General features: G+C 44.2%; 1 protein-coding gene across 1 annotated transcript in view; it reads left to right on the plus strand.

Annotated features, from left to right (window-relative positions):
- The first annotated feature begins 520 nt into the window (after window positions 1-520).
- Window positions 521-21034, plus strand: part of SYT7 (synaptotagmin 7) — a 752204-nt gene continuing 731690 nt past the window's right edge. The window contains exon 1 of the mRNA XM_073657964.1: window positions 521-638. The gene's annotated coding sequence lies outside the window, so the exon portion shown is untranslated. The remainder of the gene's footprint in view (window positions 639-21034) is intronic.

Raw genomic sequence — 21034 nt, forward strand, 5'->3', positions numbered from 1 at the left:
TTATAGCCTCTGTGGAGTAAATGTCATTGAGCCCATTGTAACAAAAGAGTAATTCTTGCACCTTTTAAGTTTCTCTCAGATGAAAGGAGTTAAACTTTATAGCCATAAATCAGCTGAGAGGATCTCAGAAGAAGAAAGATAAGAGCAATAAAGTGAACCCGCTCACTGTCTGGGTATCTCACAGGCCCTGTGTGTCTACCATATAATCCTGCCCATGATTGTAGTCCTTCTCTTCTTTTCTGGGAGATGTCGTTTGTCCCTTTTGGTTCCCATTTACAACCCACCATCGATCTGTATAAAGTAGTTGTAACGGAGAGTAGATACAGATAACGATAACCGCAAGTAACCTGGATTTATTTCTAAGCTTCAGGAAATCTCGGTGTAAAGTGCGGTCTTCTTATTATCAGACGACTTGGTAGATTATAGATTTTACTTTAATTATGGAGTTTTTTTCTTATTTCGAAATGTACAATGGTCAACTCCTATCTGCGCTCTCAAGATACATGAATCATATCCATTTGCTAATTGGATGTATACATGCCTTGCATGCCCCATGGCTGCTCCCGTGTCCCAGGAGCGGTCATGAGAAATCAATTCCTTGGTTCGATTTACAAATGAGCAACTTGGAGGGGCAGATTGTAAGTATCTTTAACCCTTATTGCAAACAGAGGAGATACCAATGGGGAAGGTCATCTTGATAAATATTTAATCAGCCAGGAAGTATTTGTGGTCTCCGAGCAGTTCATGGGAACAGTTACAGGCATTCAGACAGCTCACTTTTTAACTAAAGTCACTCATTTGTGAGTAAATTTAGCAATATTGAAAAGTCAGGAATTTGCATATTACAGAGGTCATTTGGCCGGTTGACGGAGCCGAGCAATAAGTAATAATAATCTCTTTGGTGTGAATTATCGGACAGAATACATTTTGGTATCTTAACTACATATATTGCAATCTACTCCTATTTCACTAATGTTTTCCTTTATGAGCTCATCTCCCCCTCTCTAAGGGATTGTTCACACGACCATATTTTCGGTCCGAGTGCGGTCTGTAAAATAAAACAAACAGCACCCGGACCGATGTTATACAATGGCGCAGTGCAGATGAGCGATTTTTTTTTCACTGACTGAATCTGCGTGTGAAATAAATAGCAGCCGGGACAAGTTTCTTCCGTAAATCGGATGAGACTCACCCATAAAAAGTCTATGGGTGCGCAAAATAAATTGGATTCCGCATGGAGACGCAGTATAATCACCAATTTTTACAGATAAATTACAATTCTGTAACATAGGAAACTGTAAATGGTCCTGTAAATTATTAATATCTCCTGCTGTAAAAAACGGATTGCACATAGATGATAAGTGAGAAAAAAATCGTCCCACTTTTCTAGATGAAACGCTAACAGATTTTTTTTTTATACACTTTTGTAAATCTACCCAAAGGCCAAGATCATACTGGCATATAAAAAAATAGCTGATTTTCATCCAGAAAAAACGATATTTCATCTGTATTGTCATCTGTGTGGCATCAATATGGCAATGAATTGAATAATATGTACAAGGTTAAAAACAGTTTCATTTGTTACTAATTACAATGTGTCTGTACAAATTGGACGTTACACTGTTGATCTGTTTGGGATCCAATTTTTTTTCTGGACTCATACAACCCCTGGCAAAAATTATGGAATCACCGGGCTCGGAGGATGTTCATTCAGTTGTTTAATGTTGTTGAAAAAAAGCAGATCACAGACATGGCACAAAACTAAAGTACCGTATTTTTCGGACTATAGACGCACCGGACCATAAGACGCACCTAGGCTTTAGAGGAGGAAAATAAAAAAATAAAAATGTAAGCAAAAACTGTGGTCATGATGCACTTTTAAGGGGGAGGGGGTCTTCTGCTGACACTGGTATAGGGGTAATGTCCCCCAATTCTGACAATATCCCCCATCCTGGTATATATGCCGCCCCCCTTCCTTTTATATGTGGTCCCCATCCTGATATGCCTGGCATCCCTCCATCCTGGTATGCATGGCACCCCTCATCCTTATCCTGGTATGCATGGCACCCCTCATACCTATCCTGATATGCATGGCACCCATCATCCTTATCCTGGTATGCATGGCACCCCTCGTCCCTGTCCTGGTATGCATGGCACCCCTCATCCCTGTCCTGGTATGCATGCCACCCCTCATCCCTGTCCTGGTATGCATGGCACCCCTCATCCCTGTCCTGGTATGCATGGCACCCCTAATCCCTGTCCTGGCATGCATGGCACCCCTAATCCCTGTCCTGGCATGCATGGCACCCCTCATCCCTATCCTGGTATGCATGGCACCCCTAATCCCTATCCTGGTATGCAGGCACCCCTAATCCCTATCCTGGTATGCATGGCACCCCTAATCCCTGTCCTGGTATGCATGGCACCCCTAATCCCCATCAGGCTGCACATTAAAAAAAAATTAACACTCCTACTCACCTTTCTTCTCTCCTCCAGCGCTGCGTCCGGTCTGCCTGCACTGATCTCTCCATGTGAGCAGCGCATGACGTCACTGCCATGCACGGCTCACAAGGAGAGATCAGCTGCCGGAAGTCACTACTCCCCACGCCGGGGAGCAGTGACTTCACTCTCCTTCATAGCCAGCACACAGGGGAGCCGCACTGCGGCTGCTGCTGCTGCCTGCTATCTCCTGTGCCCGCTCATTAAAGGGCATGAATATTCACCCCCTCCCCACGCCCATGAGCGTGGAGAGAGGTTGAATATTCATGCCCTTTAACAGCGGGCACAGGAGATAGCCGGCAGCAGCAGTCGCAGCTCTGCTACACTGTATACCGCTATTAAGGAGCATGAATATTCAGTGCTCCCCATGCTCCTGGGGCATGGGGAGCAGTGAATATTCATTTTCTTTAGCAGTGGGGACAGTGTAGGCTGCAGAAGGCGGCTGCTGCCTCCTGTTCCCCGCGCCTCCAAAAGGAAAAAAGTGCGTCTTATGGTCCGAAAAATACGGTAATTTCAAATGGCAACTTTAGGGCTTTAAGAAACACTAAAATAAATCAAGATTAAAAATATGGTACTCAGTAAAGGTATTTTTTTGCAGGCCAAGCAGAGGGAAAAAATTATGGAATCACTCAATTCTGAAGAAAAAATTATGGAATCACCCTGTAAATTTTCATTTCCAAAACTAACACCTGCATCAAATTAGATCTACTCATTAGTCTGCATCTAAAAAGGAGTGATCACACCTTGGAGAGCTGTTGCACCAAGTAGACTGACATGAATCATGGCTCCAGCACGAGAGATGTCAATTGAAATAAAGGAGAGGATTATCAAACTCTTAAAAGAAGGTAAATCATCACGCAATGTTGCAATAGATGTTGGTTGTTCACAGTCAGCTGTGTCTAAAATCTGGACCAAATACAACAACATGGGAAGGTTGCTAAAGGCAAACATACTGGTAGACCAAGGAAGACATCAAAGCGTCAAGACCGGAAACTTAAAGCAAGATGTCTCCAAAACAGGAAATGCACAGCAAAACAAATGAGGAACGAATGGGAGGAAACTGGAATCAATGTCTGTGACCGAACTGTAAGAAACCGCCTAAAGGAAATGGGATTTACATACAGAAAAGCTAAACATAAGCCATCATTAACACCTAAACAGAAAAAAACAAGGTTACAATGGGCTAAGGAAAAGCAATCGTGGACTGTGGATGACTCAATGAAAGTCATATTCAGTGATGAATCGCAAATTTGCATTGTGCAAGGTCATGATGCTGGAAGTTTTGTTTGATGCCGTTCCAATGAGATTTATAAAGATGACCGCATGAAGAGAACATGCAAATTTCCACAGTCATTGATGATATGGGGCTGCATGTCAGGTAAAGGCACTGGGGAGATGGCTGTCATTACATCTTCAATAAATGCCCAAGTTTACATTGATATTTTGGACAGTTTTCTTTTCCCATCAATTGAAAGGATGTTTGGGGATGAGGACATCATTTTTCAAAATGATAATGCATCCTACGTTAGAGCAAAAACTGTGAAAACATTCCTTGAAAGAAGACACATAAGGTCAATGTCATGGCCTGCAAATAGTCCGGATCTCAATCCAATTGAAAATCTTTGGTGGAAGTTGAAGAAAATGGTCCATGACAAGGCTCCAACCTGCAAAGCTGATCTGACAACAGCAATCAGAGAAAGTTGGAGCCAGATTGATGAAGAGTACTGTTTGTCACTCATTAAGTCCATGCCTCAGAGACTGCAAGCTGTTATTAAAGCCAGAGGTGGTGCAACAAAATACTAGTGATGTATTGGAGTGTTCTTTTATGTGTTTGTTTTTCATGATTCCATAATTTCTTCCTCAGAATTGAGTGATTCCATAATTTTTTCCCTCTGTTTGGTCTGCAAAAAATTACCCTTACTGAGTACCACATTTTTAATCTTGATTTCTTTTAGTGTTTCTTAAAGCCCTAAAGTTGCTATTTGAAATGACTTTAGTTTTGTGCCATGTCTGTGATCTGCTTTTTTTCAACAACATTAAACAACTGAATGAACATCCTCCGAGCCCGGTGATTCCATAATTTTTGCCAGGTGTTGCAGACTTGAATAGCTGAAATACAGAAGAGAGAAGTGCATGCTGCAATTTTTTTTTCAATGGACATTCAGTCCATGTAAAAAAAAAGTCATCGGCACAGATCAATTGAATAACAGTGATCTGTTTTTTTCTACGGATGGCACTCGGACCGAAAATATAGTCATGCAGCCTTAGCTACAGGGTGATAGCAGGCATTGGAAACACTATTGAGCATCATGGCAGGCAGAGTATTACCCTAATTATTTATTTATCTTACTCACTTTTTTTTAGTGCCATTAATTCCCCATGCTTTATGTCCCCATGGGGGCTAACAATTTAGATTTCCTATCAGTATGTCTTTGTGATGTGGGAGGAAACTGGAGAACCTGGAGGAAACCCACACAATCATGGGGAGAACATACAAACTCCTTGCAGATGTTGTCCTTGGTGGGATTTGAACCCAGGACCCCAGGGATGCAAGGCTGCAGTGCTAACCACTGAGCCACCGGGCTGCCCTACTCCTGATCAGTGAAAGCACATTTTATATTGTCTTTAGAAGACAATTCAGAAGCCATCTTTTGTTCATGGTGATAATGCTCAGATGTAAGTTGTGCTTTTAATTTTTTAATTATAATTTTTTTATTTCCACAGAATATTTGTTCTGATTGCAGTAATAACAGTATATAAGCAGCCTTTAGTTACAGTTACATGGTGCATTTAGCAAAACACGGAACAATCATGAAAAACAAACAAAGGGGAAAAAATGACTTGGCAGGGATATATGCAAATTAGACAAAAAGGGGAGAACCCCATATTGAATCCCTCTCTAACAAGCTATAAGACTTAACTTTTATTTAATTGATTAAAATGCATACGAGGTGTATGTGTGTGTGTGTGTATATATATATATATATATATATATATATATATATATATATATATATATATAATATATATATATATATATTATATATATATATATATATATATATATATATATTGTAATGCAACGACTTGCTGGCATTACGGTAATGGTCTAGGATGTGTTTTACCTGACCATAAACCTTCCCCCTCAGGTGACTGGTCACATGACTGTGACCTCACACAGGTCCTGTATGCACAGTAAAGGTCGGTACACATGACTGGGACAGCACACAGAACCTATTCACTCAGGTGACTGGTCACATGACTGTGACATAGCACAGGTCCTGCACGCACAGAATGTCTGTCTGATCACATGACTGTGACATCAGCAAGGTCCTGTCAGTATGTGTGTGTGTCTGCACGGGATGCATATATAAACCCTGCTTAATTTGAGACAGGTGTGCGGTGTGTTCTGTGAGAGGCATGAGGCCTGTTCCCCATGTGTGTGGGACACCGTTCGTGTGAGGCCTAGTGAGGCCGAGAGTGAAGCCTGGCAGCCTGAAAGGTCGATCCTGGATCCTGTGCGTGGATGCCAGTGACCTTTGAGGGAGAGCCGGCTTGGCATACAAGAGTCCTGAAAGGCGCAGACTGGATGTGAGTGAAAACATACCAGTAGCCTTCGAAGGTACGAGGGCTGGAGACCCCCACCTGGGAAGCCACAAAGCCACAGTGGTGGCAGATTAAATGGACTGCAGCAACTAAACCCGGCAAAGGTAATACACTTTGTTACATGGACATTGATAATTTATTACCTTGCCGTAGGCTGTAACCTGGAGCAAGTGGGCCTGTGTGCCACTTGTCTCATGAATACTGTAGATATGTGTGTCGGCGTGCCACGGAGTTGGACCCGGTGAACTGTGGCTTATGATGTAATAAACTGCAACATTGTGAGAAAAGCGTAAAGACATTGCACGTGTGCATTGATTGACGCAGCGAAGCGAGTAACCCCCAGTATGATGACTAGCGCTGCCTTACAATATATATATACACACACACAGTACAGACCAAAAGTTTGGACACACCTTCTCATTTAAACATTTTTCTGTATTTTCATCACTAAGAAAATTGTACATTCACACTGAAGGCATCAAAACTATGAATTAACACATGTGGAATTATATACTTAACAAAAAAGTGTGAAACAACTGAAAATATGTCTTATATTCTAGGTTCTTCAAAGTAGCCACTTTTTGCTTTGATGACTGCTTTGCACACTCTTGGCATTCTCCTGATGAGCTTCAAGAGGTAGTTACTGGAAATGGTTTTCACTTCACAGGTGTGCCCTGTCAGGTTTAATAAGTGGGATTTCTTGCCTTCTAAATGGGGTTGGGACTAGAGATGAGCGGTGTTCGACTAGAACTGTTCGCCAATCTCAAATTCGAGCTGTTTTGGGCGGTGTTCGAGTTGTTCGACGAACCCGAACGATTTGCAAAAAATTCGGCTGTTCGAGGTTATGTTCGATAACTGTTCGTGCACCAAAAGCGTGTCCTGCATGTCTGGCGCTATTTAGAGCACCAATCATGCAGGGATTGTCTGCCACTCACTGTAATGCCACAGCCATGGTGGTTGTGGCATTACAGTGATTGCCCAAATCGATGGGAACAGTGCCAACAGTGAAACATGAAAAGCCGGCAATTCATCAGCGGCATACACCGGTACCCGACAATTTAGAACCGAAAGAATAGAGCTTCACACATAGATTAGATAGATATAAACATGTCAGCCACATATATACGAAGTACAGTGAAAGTGCTGCTTACTGTACTTGTCATTTAGCGTAAAGGATTTATCAAAAAAAATAATAGTGTTTTCATGCACCGTCTCTTTAAAAAAGCCGGCCGGCAATTCAGCAGCGGTACCCGACAATTTATAACAGACAGAATAGAGCTTCACACATAGATTAGATAGATAGAAACATGTCAGTCACATATATATGAAGTACAGTGATAGTGTTGGTTACTGTACTTGTCATTTAGTATTAAAATAAAGGATTTATTATTAAAAAAATTGGCGTGGGGTTCCCCTTAATTTTAGGCTCTAGCGGAGGTTAAGCAGACGGCTGGGGCAGATGTTTGAGACCTGGGAAGGGGGTAATACCCACGGAGCTTCCCAGGCTACTAATATCAGCCCCCAGCTGAATACATAGCCTTTACTAGCTATTAAAATGGGGGACCCCCCAAAAAAAATGACGTGGGGTCCCCCCTAATTTAATAGCTAGCAAAGGCTAGGCAGACAGCTAGGGGCTGATATTAATAGCCCAGGAAGGGAGCCATGAATATTGGCCCCCTCCCAGGCTAGAAACACCAGCCGTCAGCCGCCCCAGAAATGGCGCATTCATAGGATGCGCCAATTCTGGCACTTAGCCTCGCTCTTCCACGCTGCCCTTGTGCGGTGGCAGGGGGTAATAGGGTTGGGGTTGATGTCAGCTTATAATGCCAGCTGACATCAAGCCCAGGTTAGTAATGGAGAGGCGTCTATAAGACACCCCCATTACTAACCCCATAGTCAAAGTTAAAAAAAACACAAACACCCAGAATAAAGTCCTTTAATTGAAATAAAGACACAATCCTTTATTGTTCTAAATTAAACCATACTTACCGTCACGCCCATTCCAGCTGAAGCCAACGATCTCCTGCAATAAAAGAAAAATAATAAAGCAACCTCATCCTTACCTTTCCATGGTTCCCACGACAGCTTCAGCTCTGCTACATCGAGATGACAGGCTGGACCGCAGCAGAACGCTGCCATCCAGCCTCTCATCCCGCAGACACTGAGAAGCGCAGGCTTGCTTGCGCTGCTCAGCGTCTCTCTGTGACGACATCCAGATGAGCCGAGTTCATGTCCAATGAACTCGGCTCACCTCATGTACGTCACTGACAGCGTGGGAAAATTTTCACGCTGAAGCGGTGAGTGCAGGAGAATTCTCCCACGCTGTCAGTGACGTGCATAAGGTGAGCTCATGTCCAATGAACTCAGCTCACCTCCTTCACGTCACTGACAGCGTGGGAGAATTCTCCTGCACTCAGCGCTTCAGCGTGAGAATTCTCCCACGCTGAAGCGGTGAGTGCAGGAGAATTTTCCCACGCTGTCAGTGACGTGCATAAGGTGAGCTCATGTCCAATGAACTCAGCTCACCTCCTGCACGTCACTGACAGTGTGGGAGAATTCTCCTGCACTCAGCGCTTCAGTGTGAGAATTCTCCCACGCTGAAGCGCTGAGTGCAGGAGAATTTTCCCACGCTGTCAGTGACGTGCATGAGGTGAGCCGAGTTCATTGGACATTAACTCGGCTCATCTGGATGCCCTCACAGAGAGACACTGTTGAGCGCAAGCAAGCCTGCGCTTCTCAGTGTCTGCGGGATGACAGGCTGGATGGCAGCGTTCTGCTGCGGTCCAGCCTGTCATCTCGATGTAGCAGACCTGAAGCTGTCATGGGAACCATGGAAAGGTAAGGATGATGTTGCTTTATTATTTTTCTTTTATTTCAGGAGATCGTTGGCTTCAGCTGGAATGGGCGTGATGGTAAGTATGGTTTAATTTAGAACAATAAAGGATTGTGTGTTTATTTCAATTAAAGGACTTTTTTCTGGGTGTTGTGTTTTTTTTAAATACTTTACTAGAAATTCATGGTGGTCATGTCTAATATTGGCGTGACCCCATGAATTTCGGGCTTAGGGCCAGCTGATAATGCCAAGCTGGCCCTAACCCCTTTATTACCCAGTGAGCCACCGCATCAGGGCCCTGGATGAGTTGGGTACAGCGCCAGAAGATGGCGCTTCTATGAACGCGCCATTTTCCGGGGTGGCTGCGGACTGCAATTTGCAGCGGGGGTGGCCCAGAAAGCTTGGGCCTCCCTGCGCTGCGGATTCCAGCCCCCAGCTGCCTAGTTGTACCTGGCTGGACACAAAAACAGGGCGAAGCCCCACGTCAATTTTCTTTAAATTATTTCATGAATTTCCTGAAATAATTTAAAAAAATTGAAGTGGGGCTTCGCACTATATTTGTGTCCAGCCAGGTACAGCAGGCAGGAACGGGCTGCCCCCATCCACCAGCTGCCTATTTGTACCTGGCCGGACACAACAATATAGGGAAGCCCTTTTTTTCTTAATTATTTCATGAATTTCATGAAATAATTAAAAAAAATTGAAGTGGGGCTTCGCACTATATTTGTGTCCAGCCAGGTACAGCAGGCAGGAACGGGCTGCCCCCAACCACCAGCTGCCTATTTGTACCTGGCCGGACACAACAATATAGGGAAGGACTTTTTTTCTTAATTATTTCATGAATTTCATGAAACAATTTAAAAAAAAGTACGTGGGGCTTCGCCCTATTTTTGTGTCCAGCCAGGTACAACTAGGCAGCTGGGGGCTGGAATCTGCAGCGCAGGGAGGCCCAAGCTTTCTGGGCCCCCCCCCGCTACAAATTGCAGTCCGCAGCCACCCCGGAAAATGGCGCGTTCATAGAAGCGCCATCTTCTGGCGCTGTACCCAACTCATCCAGGGCCCTGGTGCGGTGGCTCACTGGGTAATAAAGGGGTTAGGGCCAGCTTGGTATTATCAGCTGGCCCCAAGCCCAAAATTCATGGGGTCACGCCAGTATTAGACATGACCGCCATGAATTTCTAGTAAAGTATTTAAAAAAAACACAACACCCAGAATAAAGTCCTTTAATTGAAATAAAGACACAATTCTTTATTGTTCTAAATTAAACCATACTTACCATCACACCCATTCCAGCTGAAGCCAACGATCTCCTGCAATAAAAGAAAAATAATAAACCAACCTCATCCTTACCTTTCCATGGTTCCCACGACAGCTTCAGCTCTGCTACATCGAGATGACTGGCTGGACCGCAGCAGAACGCTGCCATCCAGTCTGTCATCCCGCAGACACTGAGAAGCGCAGGCATGCTTGCGCTCCTCACTGTCTCGCTGTGACGGCATCCAGATGAGCCGAGGTCATGTCCAATGAACTCGGCTCACCTCATGCACGTCACTAACAGCGTGGGAAAATTCTCACGCTGAAGTGCTGAGTGCAGGAGAATTCTCCCACGCTGTCAGTGATGTGCATGAGGTGAGCTCATGTCCAATGAACTCAGCTCACCTCCTGCACGTCACTGACAGCGTGGGAAAATTCTCCTGCAATCAGCGCTTCAGCGTGAGAATTTTCCCACGCTGTCAGTGACGTGCATGAGGTGAGCCGAGTTCATTGGACATGAACTCGGCTCATCTGGATGTCGTCACAGAGAGACGCTGAGCAGCGCAAGCAAGCCTGCGCTTCTCAGTGTCTGCGGGATGACAGGCTGGATGGCAGCGTTCTGCTGCGGTCCAGCCTGTCATCTCGATGTAGCAGAGCTGAAGCTGTCGTGGGAACCATGGAAAGGTAAGGATGAGGTTGCTTTATTATTTTTCTTTTATTGCAGGAGATCGTTGGCTTCAGCTGGAATGGGCGTGATGGTAAGTATGGTTTAATTTAGAACAATAAAGGATTGTGTCTTTATTTCAATTAAAGGACTTTATTCTGGGTGTTTGTGTTTTTTTTAACTTTGACTATGGGGTTAGTAATGGGGGTGTCTTATAGACGCCTCTCCATTACTAACCTGGGCTTGATGTCAGCTGGCATTATAAGCTGACATCAACCCCAACCCTATTACCCCCTGCCACCGCACCAGGGCAGCGTGGAAGAGCGAGGCTAAGTGCCAGAATTGGCGCATCCTATGAATGCGCCATTTCTGGGGCGGCTGACGGCTGGTGTTTCTAGCCTGGGAGGGGGCCAATATTCATGGCTCCCTTCCTGGGCTATTAATATCAGCCCCCAGCTGTCTGCCTAGCCTTTGCTAGCTATTAAATTAGGGGGGACCCCACGTCATTTTTTTTGGGGGGTCCCCCATTTTAATAGCTAGTAAAGGCTATGTATTCAGCTGGGGACTGATATTAGTAGCCTGGGAAGCTCCGTGGGTATTACCCCCTTCCCAGGCTTCAAACATCTGCCCCAGCCGTCTGCTTAACCTCCGCTAGAGCCTAAAATTAAGGGGAACCCCACGCCAATTTTTTTAATAATAAATCCTTTATTTTAATACTAAATGACAAGTACAGTAACCAACACTATCACTGTACTTCATATATATGTGACTGACATGTTTCTATCTATCTAATCTATGTGTGATGCTCTATCTTTCTGTTCTAAATTGTCGGGTACCGCTGCTGAATTGCCGGCCGGCTTTTTTAAAGAGACAGTGCATGAAAACACTTATTTTTTTAAATAAATCCTTTACACTAAATGACAAGTATAGTAAGCAACACTATCACTGTACTTATTATATATGTGACTGACATGTTTCTATCTATCTAATCTATGTGTGAAGCTCTATTCTTTCTGTTCTAAATTGTCGGGTACAGATGCTGAATTGCCGGCCGGCTTTTTTAAAGAGACCGTGCATGAAAACACTAATATTTTTTTTAATAAATCCTTTACACTAAATGACAAGTGCAGTAACCAACACTGTCACCGTGCTTCTTATATGTGTGACTGACATGTTTCTATCTATCTAATCTATGTGTGATGCTCTATTCCTTCTTGTCTAAATTGTCGGGTACCGGTGTATGCCGCTGCTGAATTTGCCGGCCGGCTTTTTTAAAGAGAGTGTCTTCTGAGCAGTTTGTCAGCTTTTGGACACCTTTGCAGGTGTTTTCTATGTGTTTCTATGTGTTTTTGTTTGCCTGCCATTGGTTTTAACGGTGTTCGACGGTGTTCTAAGGTGTTCGACGAACAGTTCGACGAACAGTTCCTCGAACATCCCGGTGTTCGACGAACCGAACCGAACCCGAACACTACGGGGGTGGCTCAACACTAGTTGGGACCATCAGTTGTGTTGTGCAGAAGTCTGGTGGATACACAGCTGATAGTCCTACTGAATAGACTGTTAGAATTTGTATTATGGCAAGAAAAAAGCAGCTAAGTAAAGAAAAACGAGTGGCCATCATTACTTTAAGAAATGAAGGTCAGTCAGTGCGAAAAATTGGGAAAACTTAGAATGTGTCCCCAAGTGCAGTTGCAAAAACCATCAAGCGCTACAAAGAAGCTGGCTCACATGAGGACCGCCCCAGGAACGGAAGACCAAGAGTCACCTCTGCTTCTGAGGATAAGTTTATCCGAGTCACCAGCCTCGGAAATCGCAGGTTAACAGCAGCTCAGATTAGAGACCAGGTCAATGCCACACAGAGTTCTAGCAGCAGACACATCTCTTCAACAACTGTTAAGAGGAGACTTTGTGCAGCAGGCCTTCATGGTAAAATAGCTGCTAGGAAAGCACTGCTAAGGACAGGCAACAAGCCGAACAGACTTGTTTGGGCTAAAGAACACAAGGAATGGACATTACAGTCATGGCCAAAAGTATTGAGAATGAGACAAATAGTAATTTTTCCAAAGTTTACTGCTTATTTTTTTGTAATGGCAATTTGCATATACTCCTGAATGTCAAAGACTGATCAGCTTAGCAGCAATTACTGTACTTGCAAAGTCAATATTTGCCCAGAAAATGAACGTTAACCCCCAAAACACATTTCAACATCATTGCAGTCCTGCCTTAAAAGGAGCAGCTAACATCGTTTAGTGATTGATCCATTAACACAGGTGTGGGTATTGATGAGGACAGGGCTAGAGATCAATCAGTCATGATTAAGTAAGAATGACATCACTGGACACTTTAAAAGGAGGCTGGTTCTTGGTATCATTGTTTCTCTTCAGTTAACCATGGTTATCTCTAAAGAAACACGTGCAGCCATCATTGCACTGCACAAAAATGGCCTATCAGGGAAGAGTATGGCAGCTACAAAGATTGCACCTCAGTCAACAATCTATCGCATCATCAAGAACTTCAAGGAGAGAGCTTCCATTGTTGTCAAAAAGGCTCCAGGGCGCCCAAGAAAGACCAGCAAGCGCCAGGACCGTATCTTAAAACTGTTTCAGCTGCGGGATCGGACTACCAGCAGTGCCGAGCTTGCTCAGGAATGGCAGCAGGCTGGTGTGAGTGCTTCTGCACGCACTGTGAGGCGGAGACTCTTTGAGCAAGGGCTGGTTTCAAGGAGGGCAGCAAAGAAGCCACTTCTCTCCAGAAAAAACATCAGGGACCGACTCATATTCTGCAAAAGGTACAGGGAGTGGACTGCTGAGGACTGGGGCAAAGTCATTTTCTCTGATGAATCCCCTTTTCGATTGTTTGGGACATCTGGAAAGCAGCTTATTCGGAGAAGAAGAGGTGAGCGCTACCACCAGTCTTGTCTCATGCCAACTGTAAAGCATCCTGAAACCATTCATGTGTGGAGTTGCTTCTCAGCCAAGGGAATCGGCTCACTCACAGTCTTGCCTAAAAACACAGCCATGAATAAAGAATGGTACCAGAATGTCCTCCAAGAGCAACTTCTCCCAACCGTCCAAGAGCAGTTTGGCGTCCAACAATGCCTTTTCCAGCATGATGGAGCACCTTGCCATAAAGCAAAGGTGATAACTAAATGGCTCATGGAACAAAACATAGAGATTTTGGGTCCATGGCCTGGATCTTAATCCCATTGAGAACTTGTGGTCAATCATCAAGAGACGGGTGGACAAACAAAAACCAACAAATTCTGGCAAAATGCAAGCATTGATTATGCAAGAATGGACTGCTATCAGTCAGGATTTGGTCCAAAAGTTGATTGAGAGCATGGCAGGGAGAATTACAGAGGTCTTGAAGAAGGGGCAACACTGCAAATATTGACTTGCTGCATTAACTCATTCTAACTGTCAATATAACCTATTGGTACTCATAATATGATTGCAATTATATTTCTGTATGTGATATAAACATCAGACAAACACTAATAAAAACCAGAGGCCAGCAGATCATGTGAAAATATAATTTTGGTGTCATTCTCAAAACTTTTGGCCATGACTGTAGACCAGTGGAAATCTGTGCTTTGGTCTGATAAGTCCAAATTTGAGATCTTTGGTTCCAACCACCGTGTCTTTGTACGACGCAGAAAAGGTGAATGGATGGACTCTACATGCCTGGTTCCCACCGTGAAGCATGGAGGAGGAGGTGTGATGGTGTGGGGGTGCTTTGCTGGTGACACTGTTGGGGATTTATTCAAAATTGAAGGCATACTGAACCAGCATGGCTACCACAGCATCTTGCAGCGGCATGCTATTCCATCCGGTTTGCGTTTAGTTGGACCACCATTTATTTTTCAACAGGACATTGACCCCAAACACACCTCCAGGCTGTGTAAGGGCTATTTGACCAAGATGGAGAGTGATGGGGTGCTACGCCAGATGACCTGGCCTCCACAGTCACCAGACTTGAACCCTTTCGAGATGGTTTGGGGTGAGCTGGACCGCAGAGTGAAGGCAAAAGGGCCAACAAGTGCTAAGCATCTCTGGGAACTAATTCAAGATTGTTGGAAGACCATTTCCGGTGACTACCTCTTGAAGCTCATCAAGAGAATGCCAAGAGTGTGCAAAGCAGTCATCAAAGCAAAATGTGGCTACTTTGAAGAACCTAGAATATAAGGCATATTTTCAGTTGTTTCACACTTTTTTGTTAAGTATATAATTCCACATGTGTTAATTCATAGTTTTGATGCCTTCAGTGTGAATGTACAATTTTCATAGTCATAAAAATATAGAAAAATCTTTACATGAGGTGTGTCCAAACTTTTGGTCTGTACTGTATATGTATGTGTGTGTGGGTATGTATGTATATATGAAAAAGTTTGGGCACCCCTATTAATCTTAAGCTTTATGTTTTATAAAAATTGGTGTTTTTGAAACAGCTATTTCAGTTTGATATATGTAATAACTGTTGGACACAGTAATGTTTCTGCCTTGAAATGAGGTTTATTGTACTAACAGAAAATGTGCAATCTGCATTCAAACAAAATTTGACAGGTGCATAAGTATGGGCACCTCACCAGAAAAGTGACATTAATATTTAGTAGATCCTCCTTTTGCAAAAATAACAGCCTCTAGTCGCTTCCTGTAGCTTTTAATGATTTCCTGGATCCTGGATGAAGGTATTTTTGACCATTCCTCTTTACAAAACAATTCCAGTTCAGTTAAGTTTGATGGTCGCCGAGCATGGACAGCCCTCTTCAAATGATCCCACAGATGTTCAATGATATTCAGGTCTGGGGACTGGGATGGCCATTCCAGAACATTGTAATTGTTCCTCTGCATGAATGCCTGAGTAGATTTGGAGCGGTGTTTTGGATCATTGTCTAGCTGAAAGATCCATCCCCTGCGTAACTTCAACTTTGTCACTGATTCTTGAACATTATTGTCAAGAATCTGCTGATACTGAGTGGAATCCATGCGTCCCTCAACTTTAGCAAGATTCCCGGTGCCGGCCTTGGCCACACAGCCCCAAAGCATGATGGAACCTCCACCAAATTTTACTGTGGGTAGCAAGTGTTTTTCTTGGAATGCTGTGTTTTTTGACGCCATCCATAACGCCTTTTTGTATGACCAAACAACTCAATCATGGTTTCATCAGTCCACAGGACCTTCTTCCAAAAAGAAATTGGCTTCTCCAAATGTGCTTTTGCATACCTCAGCCGACTCTGTTTGTGGCGTGCTTGCAGAAACGGCTTCTTTCGCATCACTCTCCCATACAGCTTCTCCTTGTGCAAAGTGCGTTGTATAGTTGACCGATGCACAGTGACACCATCTGCAGCAAGTTGATGCTGCAGCTCTCTGGAAGTGGTCTGAGGATTGTCCTTGACTGATCTCACCATTCTTCTTCTCTGCCTTTCTGATGTTTTTCTTGGCCTGCCACTTCTGGCCTTAACAAGAACTGTCACTGTGTTCTTCCATTTCCTTACTATGTTCCTCACAGTGGAAACTGACAGGTTAAATCTCTGAGACAGCTTTTTATATCCTTCCCCTGAACAACTATGTTGAATAATCTTGCTTTTCAGATCATTTGACAGTTGTTTTGAGGAGCCCATGATGCCACTCTTCAGAGGAGATTCAAACAGGAAAACAACTTGCAAGTGGCCACTTTAAGTAGCTTTTCTCATGATTGCATACACCTGGCTATGAAGTTCAAAGCTCAATGGGGTTACAAAACCAAAAAAAGTGCTTTAGTAAGTCAGTAAAAAGTAGGTAGGAGTATTTAAAACAAGAAAATGATAAGGGTGCCCATACTTATGCACCTGTCAAATTTTGTTTGAATGCAGATTGCACATTTTCTGTTAGTACAATAAACCTCATTTCAAGGCAGAAACATTACTGTGTCCAACAGTTATTACATATATCAAACTGAAATAGCTGTTGCAAAAACACCAATTTTTATGAAACATAAAGCTTAAGATTAATAGGGGTGCCCAAACTTTTTCATATAACTGTATATAGTGACAAGGTCACTGGTAAAAGGGAGATATGTTTCCCTGAGGCTATTAGCTTCAGTGAATTAATGAATTAAAACCGTTAAGTTTCCTCCAGCATGTTATTTGCTGAAAGGGGTTAATCCACCATTTGTAAAGAGCAGGTGGGAGGTTGTTCTCCATATCTCCACCTCAGGGTGTGGTCTAGGGTTTAAAGGGGTTTTCGCATGAACGAAAAGTTCACTTTAAAAATTGGCTGTGTCTGACCATGTACCGAACATACCACATCTCCTCGGCAGGGGAGGAAGCAAAAAAGACAATGCAGACATTACAGCAGGGGATCGCAGAGGATATATTTTGGGGGGAATAAATATTTCACTGAATGGTTTTAAACCCCTTTAAATACACGGCCTGCTGAGGCATTAGTTGTTCAGTGTCTGGAGAAGATAGCTTCAGAGAAGAGCTTGTGTTTGTTTACCTTAACTGTGCTAACCGTGTGCAGGCGGACCCCCACAGGCCTATGGACTTTACTACCTTATTTTCTTCTGTTTACCCGTTTTGATTGACTTGATAGTGGTTTATGCCATGCTTTTAATAAACCACTCAGAAATTTAAAGGAGCAGAATTCCTGGGCCTACCTCCGTGTGCAGCTGAGTGAGCGATCTACCACTTATATATATATATATATATATATATATATATATATATATATATACAGTACAGACCAAAAGTTTGGACACACCTCATTTAAAGATTTTTCTGTATTTTCATGACTATGAAAATTGTACATTCACACTGAAGGCATCAAAACTATGAACTAACACATGTGGAATTATATGCTTAACAAAAAAGTGTAAAACAGCTGAAAATAGATCTTATATTCTAGGTTCTTCAAAGTAGCCACCTTTTGCTTTGATGACTGCTTTGCACACTCTTGGCATTCTCTTGATGAGCTTCAAGAGGTAGTAACCGGAAATGGTTTTCACTTCACAGGTGTGCCCTGTCAGGTTTAATAAGTGGGATTTCTTGCCTTATAAATGGGGTTGGGACCATCAGTTGTGTTGTGCAGAAATCTGGTGGATACACAGCTGATAGTCCTACTGAATAGACTGTTAGAATTTGTATTATGGAAAGAAAAAAGCAACTAAGTAAAGAAAAACGTGTGGCCATCATTACTTTAAGAAATGAAGGTCAGTCAGTCCGAAAAATTGGGAAAACTTTGAAAGTGTTCCCTAGTGCAGTTGCAAAAACCATCAAGCGCTACAAAGAAACTGGCTTACATGAGGACTGCCCCAGGAAAGGAAGACCAAGAGTCACCTCTGCTTCTGAGGATAAATTTATCCGAGTAACCAGCCTCAGAAATCGCAGGTTAACAGCAGCTCAGATTAGAGACCAGGTCAATGCCACACAGAGTTCTAGCAGCAGACACATCTCTACAACAACTGTTAAGAGGAGATTTTGTGCAGCAGGCCTTCATGGTAAAATAGCTGCTAGGAAACCACTGCTAAGGACAGGCAACAAGCAGAAGAGACTTGTTTGGGCTAAAGAACACAAGGAATGGACATTAGACTAGTGGAAACCTGTGCTTTGGTCTGATGAGTCCAAATTTGAGATCTTTGGTTCCAACCACCGTGACTTTGTGCGATGCAGAAAAGGTGAACGGATGGACTCTACATGCCTGGTTCCCACCGTGAAGCATGGAGGAGGAGGTGTGATGGTGTGGGGCTGCTTTGCTGGTGACACTGTTGGGGATTTATTCAAAATTGAAGGCATACTGAACCAGCATGGCTACCATAGCATCTTGCAGCAGCATGCTATTCCATCCGATTTGCATTTAGTTGGACCATCATTTATTTTTCAAAAGGACAATGACCCCAAACACACCTCCAGGCTGTGTAAGGGTTATTTGACCAAGAAGGAGAGTGATGGGGTGCTACACCAGATGACATGGCCTCCATAGTCACCAGACCTGAACCCAATCAAGATGGTTTGGGGTGAGCTGGACTGCAGAGTGAAGCCAAAAGGGCCAAAAAGTGCTAAGCATCTCTGGGAACTCCTTCAAGATTGTTGGAAGACCATTTCCAGTGACTACCTCTTGAAGCTCATCAAGAGAATGCCAAGAGTATGCAAAGCAGTCATCAAAGAAAAAGGTGGCTACTTTGAAGAACCTAGGATATAAGACATATTTTCAGTTGTTTCACACATTTTTGTTAACTATATAATTCCACATGTGTTAATTCATAGTTTTGATGCCTTCAGTGTGAATGTACAATTTTCATAGTCAAGAAAATACAGAAAAATCTTTAAATGAGAAGGTGTGTCCAAACTTTTGGTCTGTACTGTATATATATATATATATATATATATATATACACTGCTCAAAAAAATAAAGGGAGCACTTAAACAACAGAATATAACTCCAAGTACATCAAACTTCTGTGAAATCAAACTGTCCACAATAGACAATAGATGCAAATTATTGGCAACTATCAAGACACACTCAATAAAGGAGTGGTTCTGCAGGTGGGGACCACAGACCACATCCCAGTACCAATGCTTTCTGGCTGATGTTTTGGTCACTTTTGAATGTTGGTTGTGCTTTCTCACTCATGGTAGCATGAGACGGACTCTACAACCCACAGAAGTTGCTCAGGTAGTGCAGCTCATCCAGGATGGCACATCAATGCGAGCTGTGGCAAGAAGGTTTGCTGTGTCTGTCAGCGTAGTGTCCAGAGGCTGAAGGCGCTACCACGAGACAGGCCAGTACACCAGGAGACATGGAGGGGGCCGTAGGAGGGCAACAACCCAGCAGCAGGACCACTACCTCCGCCTTTGTGCAAGGAGGAACAGGAGGAGCACTGCCAGAGCCCTGCAAAATGACCTCCAGCAGGCCACAAATGTGCATGTGTCTGTGACGCGCCCCCTGGGCTGTGGGGTACTTGGTGCTGAGCCGGTCGTTGCTAGGGGAGATGTCACAGTGGCAGTGACCCGGTCCGTGACCCAGGGCAGTCAATAAAAGGGGATATTTACAGGGGAATTAAAGTTCTTATATAAAGTTCGTGACGCCACCTGTGGTATGCTGCTATATGGAGCCGCCGCTGCGGAGCAGGTCCTCTGGAGCTGGTGTGAATGCAGCAGAGTTGGTTCAGTTCTCCACAGGCTGAGCTTAGCTCCAGGGCAGTGTAGATGTTGCTGTTATGGTATAGTGCAGAGGATGGCGCAGATAATGATCACAGAGACCGTAAGGTGCAGTCCTCAGGGTTTACTCACGGTTTCTTAGACTTCCAGTTACCAGTACTAGAGTAACTTCCCACAGCGTCCTGTGTTTACTCAGGGAGGGGTTCAGCAAACTCCCAGGTCTCTCCGGAGTACGTAACGGAACCCCCTTCTGTGTGTTCCTTCTGGCCGTCTCCCTGCACCTCACACCCAGTGTCTCAGGCCAGTGGCTGCGGACCTTGCCGGGCGATGTCTTCTCTGTCCCCTGGGTCCTCTATGGCCACCTTTCTGGTGATTAGATGTGGCTTGTGGCTGCAGTACCTGAAATACATCAGCCTCCGATTTCCTAGTTGAGGCTTAAAGAACTCTGCTAGTTTAGGGACCGGTCCCCTCTGTGCGACCTGACCCCTCCACCTCCTGGTAGATTTGGGCGTACGGGTGACCTCCAGCACTACCCGTACCCCTGGGGTCTCTTCCACGTTCCTGGAGCCTTTCTCCTGCTCCTCTCTCTCACTTCAGTTTTGGGTCTCTCTGGCTAGGCCCTCCTCCTGAGCAGAGCTCCTACAGAGCTCCTTCTCCCTCTACTTTTCCTCTCAGGCTGTCTGACTGGAACTGACCGCTCTCTAGAATGTTCCACCCTCTTTTTATATCACTTCTTTCAATGCTCCCCTGAGCTTCTTCCTCCACCCACACCCACTACATGGTTCCCCCTACTTTGGTTCCCCCCACTCCAGCCAGGGACAGGGCTCAGAAGGAGAGCGACGCATCTTGCCCCTCCTGCCGGTGTGGAGTAGTGTAGTGTTGGATGCAGGTGTTAGGGTCCCGGGCAGCACTCCTTCCTTACCTGAGAGTGAGATACCACACCTCGGGGTGAGATGCAGTACCTCTGTGGCGACTGAATCCTCAGTCGCCACAGAGTTAGAAACTGTTAGAAACCGACTCCATGAGGGTGGTATGAGGGCCC

Source organism: Phyllobates terribilis, unplaced genomic scaffold (genome assembly GCF_046119375.1).
Source record: "Phyllobates terribilis strain yellow unplaced genomic scaffold, ASM4611937v1 Scaffold_13__5_contigs__length_258822181, whole genome shotgun sequence".
Classification (NCBI taxonomy): Eukaryota; Metazoa; Chordata; class Amphibia; order Anura; family Dendrobatidae; genus Phyllobates; species Phyllobates terribilis.